The sequence below is a fragment of the Podarcis tiliguerta genome (assembly GCF_965153285.1).
Source record: "Podarcis tiliguerta genome assembly, chromosome: 16".
NCBI lineage: Eukaryota > Metazoa > Chordata > Lepidosauria > Squamata > Lacertidae > Podarcis > Podarcis tiliguerta.
In genome coordinates, this window is record NC_139549.1 from 7,784,975 (window position 1) to 7,793,719 (window position 8,745).

The 8,745-nt window shown below is 44.8% G+C and overlaps 1 long non-coding RNA gene across 1 annotated transcript; it reads right to left on the minus strand.

Moving 5' to 3' along the window:
• Positions 1–5,827: 5,827 nt before the first annotated feature.
• On the minus strand, positions 5,828–8,101 carry LOC310665904. The gene is made up of 2 exons (XR_014505703.1): positions 7,279–8,101; positions 5,828–6,037 (listed from the first exon to the last, which is right to left on the minus strand). It is a non-coding gene; the product is annotated as an uncharacterized lncRNA (long non-coding RNA).
• Between the last annotated feature and the right edge of the window lie 644 nt (positions 8,102–8,745).

The following is an 8,745-nucleotide window of genomic DNA, read 5'->3' on the forward strand; positions in this document are numbered from 1 at the left end:
AGGTACCACTGTATAGGGTGCCTACATTCTGCATGGACAACATGTGCACATGGCTTTAGATACCTATTAGGTCCATAAATGACCATATAGCATATAGTCAACACGGAAAACAGTGACAGTTTGTTGTTGACAAAGGACAGCTGGACATATAAAGGGCCCTGTTACATTCAGCAGCTTAGGGCCTCATCAAACCTAAATCCAGCTCTGGAGAGAAGGGGCTGGTTTAAATAGGCAGCTGGATTATTTATATTCAGTCAGACCGTGAGTCCAACGAGCTCAGTGCTGCCCACCCTGACTTGTAGGAGCTCTCCAGGGTTCCTGGTTGTAGTGTTTCCCCAGCCCTAACTGGTGAGGCTGGGGATGGACCCTGGAAACTTCTGAGCCATGGTCCTTCCCCTGCATTTCTGCAAAATTCTGGACACTTTTTCTCTCTCTTCCAAATTCAGCAAATTGTTGCACATAGTTGTGTTGACAGCTTGGGGTGAGGAAGACAGGCAACTGCAGAGAAGACAGGCTTTATTGTTTGTTGTTCCCCCCCCCCCCAGCAGGTTTCCCAATGGAACAGTGGAAATGTACTGGGAGGGAAATATACAATGCTTTCTAATACCTCTGCAAGGCAATCTGCAAGATTAAACCATCGTGGTCCCTGAATTCTGCAGGGACGTGCCATTGTCTGATTCTGGTCCCACTGCTGCAAGTGAATGGCACAACTCTGTGTCGTTTGGGAAAATGCACATATTGTGGACATAAAAAAAGACAAAAGAATGTTAGAAGAGCCCGGTTGGTTCCGGCCAATGGCTCATCTAGTTCCATCTAGACAAGATGGAAGAGGAGGGCAACTGAGATGATCAAGGGCCTGGAAACCATGCCTGATGAGGAGCGGTTGAAGGAGCTGGGTATGTTTAACCTGGAAAGGGGGAGACTGAGAGGAGATATGATGTTGTTATTGTTGTTTAGTCATTTAGTCGTGTCCGACTCTTTGTGACCCCATGGACCAGAACACGCCAGGCACACCTGTCTTCCACTGCCTCCCGCAGTTTGGTCAAACTCTTGCTGGTAGCTTCGAGAACACTATCCAACCATCTCGTCCTCTGTTGTCCCCTTCTCCTTGTGGAGGAGACTGAGAGGAGATACGATAGCCATCTTCAAATCTCTCAAGAGGGAACAATCTTGTTTTCTCCTGTTCTGGAGGGTAGGACTCAAACCAATGGCTTCAAGTTACAAGAAACAAGTAAATCGTTCCCGTGCCCCAACTTGCCAGGCCCTTCTCTGAGTTCCTTTGTTCCAAAAAGAAAAGAAAAGTTACCCTATTGGGCTGAATAGGGTCTTAGTGTGTTAATTCTATGACCCCCACAATACTCACCATATGTATATATATATATATATATATATGGCAGAGGGCCTTCTCAGTAGTGGTGCCTGCCCTGTGGAACGCCCTCCCATCAGATGTCAAGAAAATAAACAACCATATGACTTTCAGAAGACATCTGAAGGCAGCCCTTTTTTAGGAAGTTTTTAATGTCTGATATTTTATTGTGCTTTCAATTCTGTTGGGAGCCGCCCAGAGTGGCTGGGGAAACCCAGCCAGATGGGTGGGGTAATAATAATAATAATAAGTAGTAGTTGTTGTTATATAATTTTTAATTACATTTTCTAAATTGCATTTCAAAACCTTAAATCAATGACTTCCTTTTTTCTCTTTCCGTGGTTCATTTTGCATACCATACATCCCTGCATATTTTACATGAACTAAACCAGGCATAGGCAAACTCAGCCCTCCAGATATTTTGGGACTACAATTCCCATCATCCCTGACCACTGGTCCTGTTAGCTAGGGATCATGGGAGTTGCAGTCCCAAAACATCTGGAGGGCCGAGTATGCCTATGCCTGAACTAAACCATTCAGTAATTGATTGTTACATCCAGCAAAACTTATTTACGCTGTTGAATTTGTCTTAATGCTACCAGCATTTTTAAATGAACGCAATCTTCACCCACATATTCAGTAAACATTTTCCAGTCTTCATGAAACGTGCATCCTTCTTGTTCTCTTATTCTATACCAGGCTTCCTTTGAAGTAAGTTCCAAGAAGAGCGATTTTACGATCCGGGCGCCCAGAAGGGAGAGGGTCATAACAGCAACAAAATTGTTTCATTGCCGAAAGGAAGGAGTAACCTGTTTGTTTCCTTGCCACACAAAGCAAAGTTCACCAGGGAACAGGTTCCATTTACAAGAAAGCAAAAGAGATTGAGCCTGCTTGCTTTAGAGCACGTTCCATTGGTTCTGGTGAGATTTTCTCCCAAAGAAGTGTGCATGGATGCTAGCTCTGCAACCCTGTGCACAGGGACAGTTCAAGACTTTTTGGCCCCTGAGGCAAAGCATTAAATAGTGTCCTCCCTCCCACCAGGGAAGGAGGGGTGAGTGAAGATTCATATTGTGAACAAGAAGGAGAATCAAATCTACCTTAACCAACAGTTAAAGTGGGGACAGGGGCAGTTGTGGAAGGAAAAAGAGCCTGCTCTGAATCATGCTGGGTGGGTACAGACCCCAGGAGACCTCAGAGGGCAGGTCCCCACTATTTCCTCCCTAAGGGGGAGACCAGCAGTGCCAAGAGGTCTCTGCAGAGGTGGCCACAGATAAGATCTGACCTCCAAGGAGTGTGAGCAGTGCTGGATTTAAAGGGTAAAGGGACGCCTGACCATTAGGTCCAGTCATGACCGACTCTGGGGTTGCAGTGCTCATCTCACTTTATTGGCCGAAGGAGCCGGCATACAGCTTCCGGGTCCTGTGGCCAGCATGACTAAGCTGCTTCTGGCGCACCAGAGCAGCGCACAGAAATACCGTTTACCTTCCCGCTGGAGCGGTACCTATTTATCTATTTGCACTTTGACGTGCTTTCGAACTGCTAGGTTGGCAGGAGCAGGGACCGAGCAACAGGAGCTCACCCCATCGTGGGGATTCGAACTGCCAACCTTCTGATCAGCAAGTCCTAGGCTCTGTGGTTTAACCCACAGCGCCACCCGTGTCCCTAGTGCTGGATTTACGTATAAGCTAAACAAACTATAGCTTAGGGCCCCACTCTCTTGGGGGACCCAAAAAAAATTAAAGGGGGGGAAACTGAATGTACATTTACAAAATATAAGATAAAAAAACAAATAAAATAAAACCTACATACAGCAACAGTGTTTTGTGTTGTGTACGCTCCTATGATGTAAGTGATGGGCCCCGCCTCCTAGCCTGCTCCCTAAAATATCACTGGTTTGCTCATTTCTATATCTAGGGTGCCGACATTCTGCATGGACAACATGTGTAAATGGCTTTAGATACCTATTAGGTCCATAAATTACCATATAGCATATAGTGAACACGAAAAACAGCGACAGTTTGTTGTTGACAAAGGACAGCTGGAGATATAAAGGGCCCCATTACATTCAGTAGCTTAGGGCCTCATCAATCCTAAATCCGGCCATGGGAAGAAGGGGCTGATATAAATAGGAACTGGCTTATTTACATCGAGTCAGACCGTGGGTCCAACGGGCTCAGTGCTGCCCACACTGACTTGCAGGAGCTCTCCAGGGTTCCAGGCTGTAGTCTTTTCCAAGCCCTAATTGGGGATGCAACCTGGAGAATTCTAACCAAGAGAATTGTAACTGTAAGCAAGAAAAGCAGTAACCCAATTGAGGAACGAACAACCTTCTCACCCTCCTCACCATTGGCATGTCTAGAAGCTGGTCTTTTACCAGTTGACGCAGTCCGCTCTCACTCAGCACACCGGGTTCCTTATGCACTCTCTAGCATGCCCATTCTCTGTGGTTCTTCTGCATAACTATTGAAAACATCGATTGTGTCATTAAAGGAGCGCTGCAGTTCAGTCCGGCTCCCTGACATGTTGAACCGTCAAGAGAACTTTCAGGTGAGTCAAGGAAGTGGAGGAAATGAGGACAGACTCCAGCCTTCCTCTTGAATGGCAATCAGTTGCCACAGAATCATATTTAAGCTCCATGCTCAGAGGGATTTGGCAGAACATCAAGCTGGGCAACCCATGCAGATGGGAGGAGTACAAGTAATATATTTAATATAGCATCATCATCATCATCATCATCAAACAATCAATGTTAAGGAAGTGGAGGAAATGGGGGTAGACTAAAGCCTTCCTCTTGAATGGCAATTAGTTGCCACTGGATCATATTTAAGCTCCATGCTCAGAGGAGGGTTGCAGAGGGATTTGGCAGAACATCAAGTTTCCTTAAACTTCCAGTGATGCCACACCATGAGAAGTGCTAAATTGCAATTTCTACAAAGATGGTAGATAAAGGGAGGACTCACCCAGGTCACCAGCTGTTCTCAGTTGATGCCCCAGGAGGGTACGAGGAGCAGAAGGTTGGAACTGCATCCTGTATACCTGAAGAATGTCTCCACCCCCTATTTCAGACAAGACACTGAAGTACAGGTCTGAGGGCCTTCTAGTGGTTCCCTCAATGTGAGAAGTGAAGTTACAGAGAGGGACTTCTCGGTGGTGGTGCCCACCCTGTGGAACATTCTCCTATCAGCTATCAAAGAGATAAACAATCACATGACCTTCCGTAGACGTCTAAGGCAGCCCCGTATCAGGAGCCTTTTAATGTCTGATGTTTCGTTGTGTTCTTTTCTACTCTGTAGGAAGCTTCCTAGAGTGGCTGGGCAACCCATGCAGATGGGCGGGGGACAAGTAATATATTTAATATATCATCATCATCATCATTAAACAAGCAATATCTATTTCTAAGGGACTCTGGAAATTATTTATTGCTTTCATTAGATGGATCAATGGTCTCGTTAGTAAAATTCAGGTCAAATTGCTATTTTGGGGGATGTTCTTAAAAGTTTGGAACAGATCAATCCATTTTGCATTACCTTTTATGGGAAAGTGCGCCATGGTTTTGGTACGCTTTGGTCTTGGAACACATTTCCGGATCAGATTAAATTTGAGAACCAAGGTACCACTGTATAATCTGAATGCTCTTGCTAATTTGAAAACCCGTCTAAACAAACAGTGTCCCATGGACCATGTTCCAGTCTTTAGAGGCAGGTCCGGTGAAGATTTAACTCTGAACATCCCATTTAAATTCTTTAAGAGCTCCGGAAAGATTCTTTCTGAACCTGGGGATATGATGATCTTCAATATGTCAATTAATTTGTCTGGCACAGGTATTTAATGGGGGGGGGTGGACACTGCATTAATTTGATTTAAAAATGTAAAGAATTTTTAAAAACAAAGAGTGTTTTGTATCAGTTTTCCCATGAAAAACATTGAGTTAACCAGCCTGAAATTGCCTGGATCCCCACTGAGGGCCATTTTTAAGAAACAGTGTCATGTGGACCATGTTCCAATTTTCAGAGGCAGGTCTTCTGAACATTTCAGTTCCTCAAGAGCTCATGCATTGAGCCCTTCTGGACCTGGGGATATGATGATCTTTGTCAATTGATTTGTCAGGCCCAGGGACCTGCACTATATCTTCTGCAGTGAAGGGTGAAGACTGATCCTAATAATTTATCCAGCTGCTCTACAATTTCCCTCTCTTCCTTTCAAACGACCTTCTATTCCTCTTCATCCAAAATTCCAGTCCCCACCCACCACCCAGAACCAGTTTCCTCCTTCTAACAAAAAGAAACAGTATGTTATGTTGGTCTTGAAACAAGATTTCTATTTTCTTACTAACGTCTTTTTGACACTTCTCATTTATCCTACTGGAATCCTCTTATCACCGAGGGAATGTCCTGACCTGCAGTTTTTGCTGCAGCTAAGATTCTGTTACTGTGCTTCTGAAAAACACCACACAGAAGGTGATGGATCTTTGAATCAAATCTTTATTGTCTCAGGAGGACATGAGCTTTAGAGATGGAGTTGAGTTGATGGATTCTCCACCTCCAGTTTGGTTCTTCATGCTGTGGAGTTCTCATAGGAGATGAAAAGAACTCTTCTTACTACATCCGTGAACTCCCAGAAATCGACCTGGCCACCGTTTCTTTCCAAAGCCTCATCAACGACGGAAGAGGCCTTTTTGTTGTGCAGTTGGGAGAGAATAAAGAAGGAAAGATGGTTACAGTGGCTGAAACCAGTGGAAAAAGCAAGCCGTCTTCTGATGAATTCAAGCACACACAAGAGTATGATACACTTAGTCATCCTTCCTGGGATGTTCTAGGAGAGCTGTGTCTCTCCTAATCTCATGGGTCTCCCAACTCCCATTGGCCCCAGTTAGCACAGCCAACAGTCAGAGATGACAGAGGTTGTGGTCCAGACACTCCTGGGGGAAAACACAATGGGGAAAGCTGGCTCTGAAAAATCCAAGGTTGGAAGCAGTGGTAGTTTCAGCCCAATCCTTCAATAGTTAGCAGGCTGATAACCAAGAATAACTTACAGGAGGGGTGGGGAAACTGCCCCCCTCACCCGAATATCCCTGGACTCTCCAACTCACAGTGACCCCAGCGGTTGACAGGGCAATTCCTGCACTCAGGGACCAAAATGCATTGCAACCATTGGAACCAGGAAAACAGTAACTTGTAACGTGGAATTTTTCACAGAGAACATTCTAATGCATTTTTTGTTTCACCACTGCTACACTTCATAACACTTTGTTAAATTTTATGCCAAATTGATTCTAACAATGGTTTTCATTTTTAAAAAGAAAGTTTGGTCTCATCTTGGGTAAACTATTTAGAGGTCTTTGTAGATTAAACAGTAAAAGTGTTGCACCCAAGTGGGGTTTTCCTTTCCTTTTCTGTCTGTGGAACAACTACTGCAAGCGTAACAGAACATCCCCTCCTTCTTCTCCTCCTCAACGCAGTCACAGAAAATCCACTCTGGAAGGTTGTGGAGAGGGAGCAGAGGGAGGAGAGAGGGAGGAGGCTTGGCTGCCCTTGTGCGGATCATTCTGCTAAATAAATAAAAAAGTACTTTAACAGTTGGCTAGTACCAGCCAGGATGGGGGAATAGTAACTAATTGCTTTACAACTGAAGGGGAGATAGATTCAAAACAAGAAATTTCGTAATCATCATCATCATCATAAATTTTATTTATATCCCGCCCTCCCCACCCGAAGCCGGGCTCAGAGCAGCTAAAAACAGTAAAACGATAAAGCATTATAAAATCACTTCATTATAAAATTAATCCCGAAAAGGGAAAAGCAAAGGGCAATCTGAGAAGTCAGAATTTTGAAAAAATGCAGAGAACTGAAGTGCTTCCCCCATTGCAAGGAGTAATCCAACTGAGCAACAAACCACCCTCTCCCGCTCCTCACCTGTGGCATGTCTGGAAGCTGGTCCTTTACCAGTTGACGCAGTCCTCTCTCACTCAACACACGGCGTTCTTTAGGCTGAAGCATTGCACACTCACTCATGCCCATTCTCTTTGGTTCTTCTGCATACCTATTGAAAACGTCGATTGTGATATCAAGGGAGCACTGCAGTTCAGTCCGGCTGCCTGGCATGTTGAACCGTCAAGAGAACTTTCAGGTGAGTCAAGGAAGTGGAGGAAATGGGGACAGACTCCAGACTCCCTCTTGAATGGCAATCAGTTGCCACAGAATCATATTTAAGCACCATGCTCAGAGGGATTTGGCAGAACATCAAGCTGGGCAACACATGCAGGTGGGAGGAGTACAAGTAATATATTTAATATAGCATCATCATCATCATCATCATCAAACAATCAATGTTAAAGAAGTGGAGGAAATGGGGTTAGACTAAAGCCTTCCTCTTGATTGGCAATTAGTTGCCACTGGATCATATTTAAGCTCCGTGCTCAGAGGGATTTGGCAGAACATCATGTTTCCTTAAACGTCCAGTAATGCCACGCCATGAGAAGTGCTAAATTGTAATTTCTACAAAGATGGTAGATAAAGGGAGGACTCACCCAGGTCACCAGCTGTTCTCAGTTGATGCCCCAGGAGCGTACGAGGAGCAGAAGGTTGGAACTGCATCCTGTATACCTGAAGAACGTCTCCACCCCCTGTTTCAGACAAGACACTGAGGTCCAGGTCTGAGGGCCTTCTAGTGGTTCCCTCAATGTGAGAAGTGAAGTTACAGAGAGGGCCTTCTCGGTGGTGGTGCCCACCCTGTCGAACGTTCTCGTATCAGCTATCAAAGAGACAATCACATGACCTTCCGTAGACGTCTAAGGCAGCCCCATATCAGGAGGTTTTGAATGTCTGATGTTTTGTTGTCCCATGGACCATATTCCAGTCTTTAGAGACAGGTCCTGCGAAGATTTTACTCTGTACATCCCATTTAAATTCTTTAAGAGCTCCGGAAAGATTCTTTCTGAACCTGGGGATATGAGGATCTTCAATATGTCAATTAATTTGTCTGGCACGAATATTTTATGGGGGGGTGGACACTGTATTAATTTGAAAAAACATTGAGTTAACCAGCCTGAAATCACCTGGATCCCCACTGGGGGCCATTTTTAAGAAACGGTGTCATGTGGACCATGTTCCAATCTTTAGAGGCAGGTCTTGTGAACATTTCAGTTCCTCAAGAGCTCATGCATAGAGCCCTTCTAGACCTGGGGATATGATGATCTTTGTCAATTAATTTGTCAGGCCAAGGGACCTGCACTACATCTTCTGCAGTGAAGGGTGAAGACCGATCCTAATAATTTATCCAGCTGCTCTACAATTTCCCTCTCTTCCTTTCAAACGACCTTCTATTCCTCTTCATCCAAAATTCCAGCTCTTCAACCGCCACCCAGAACCAGTTTCCTCCTT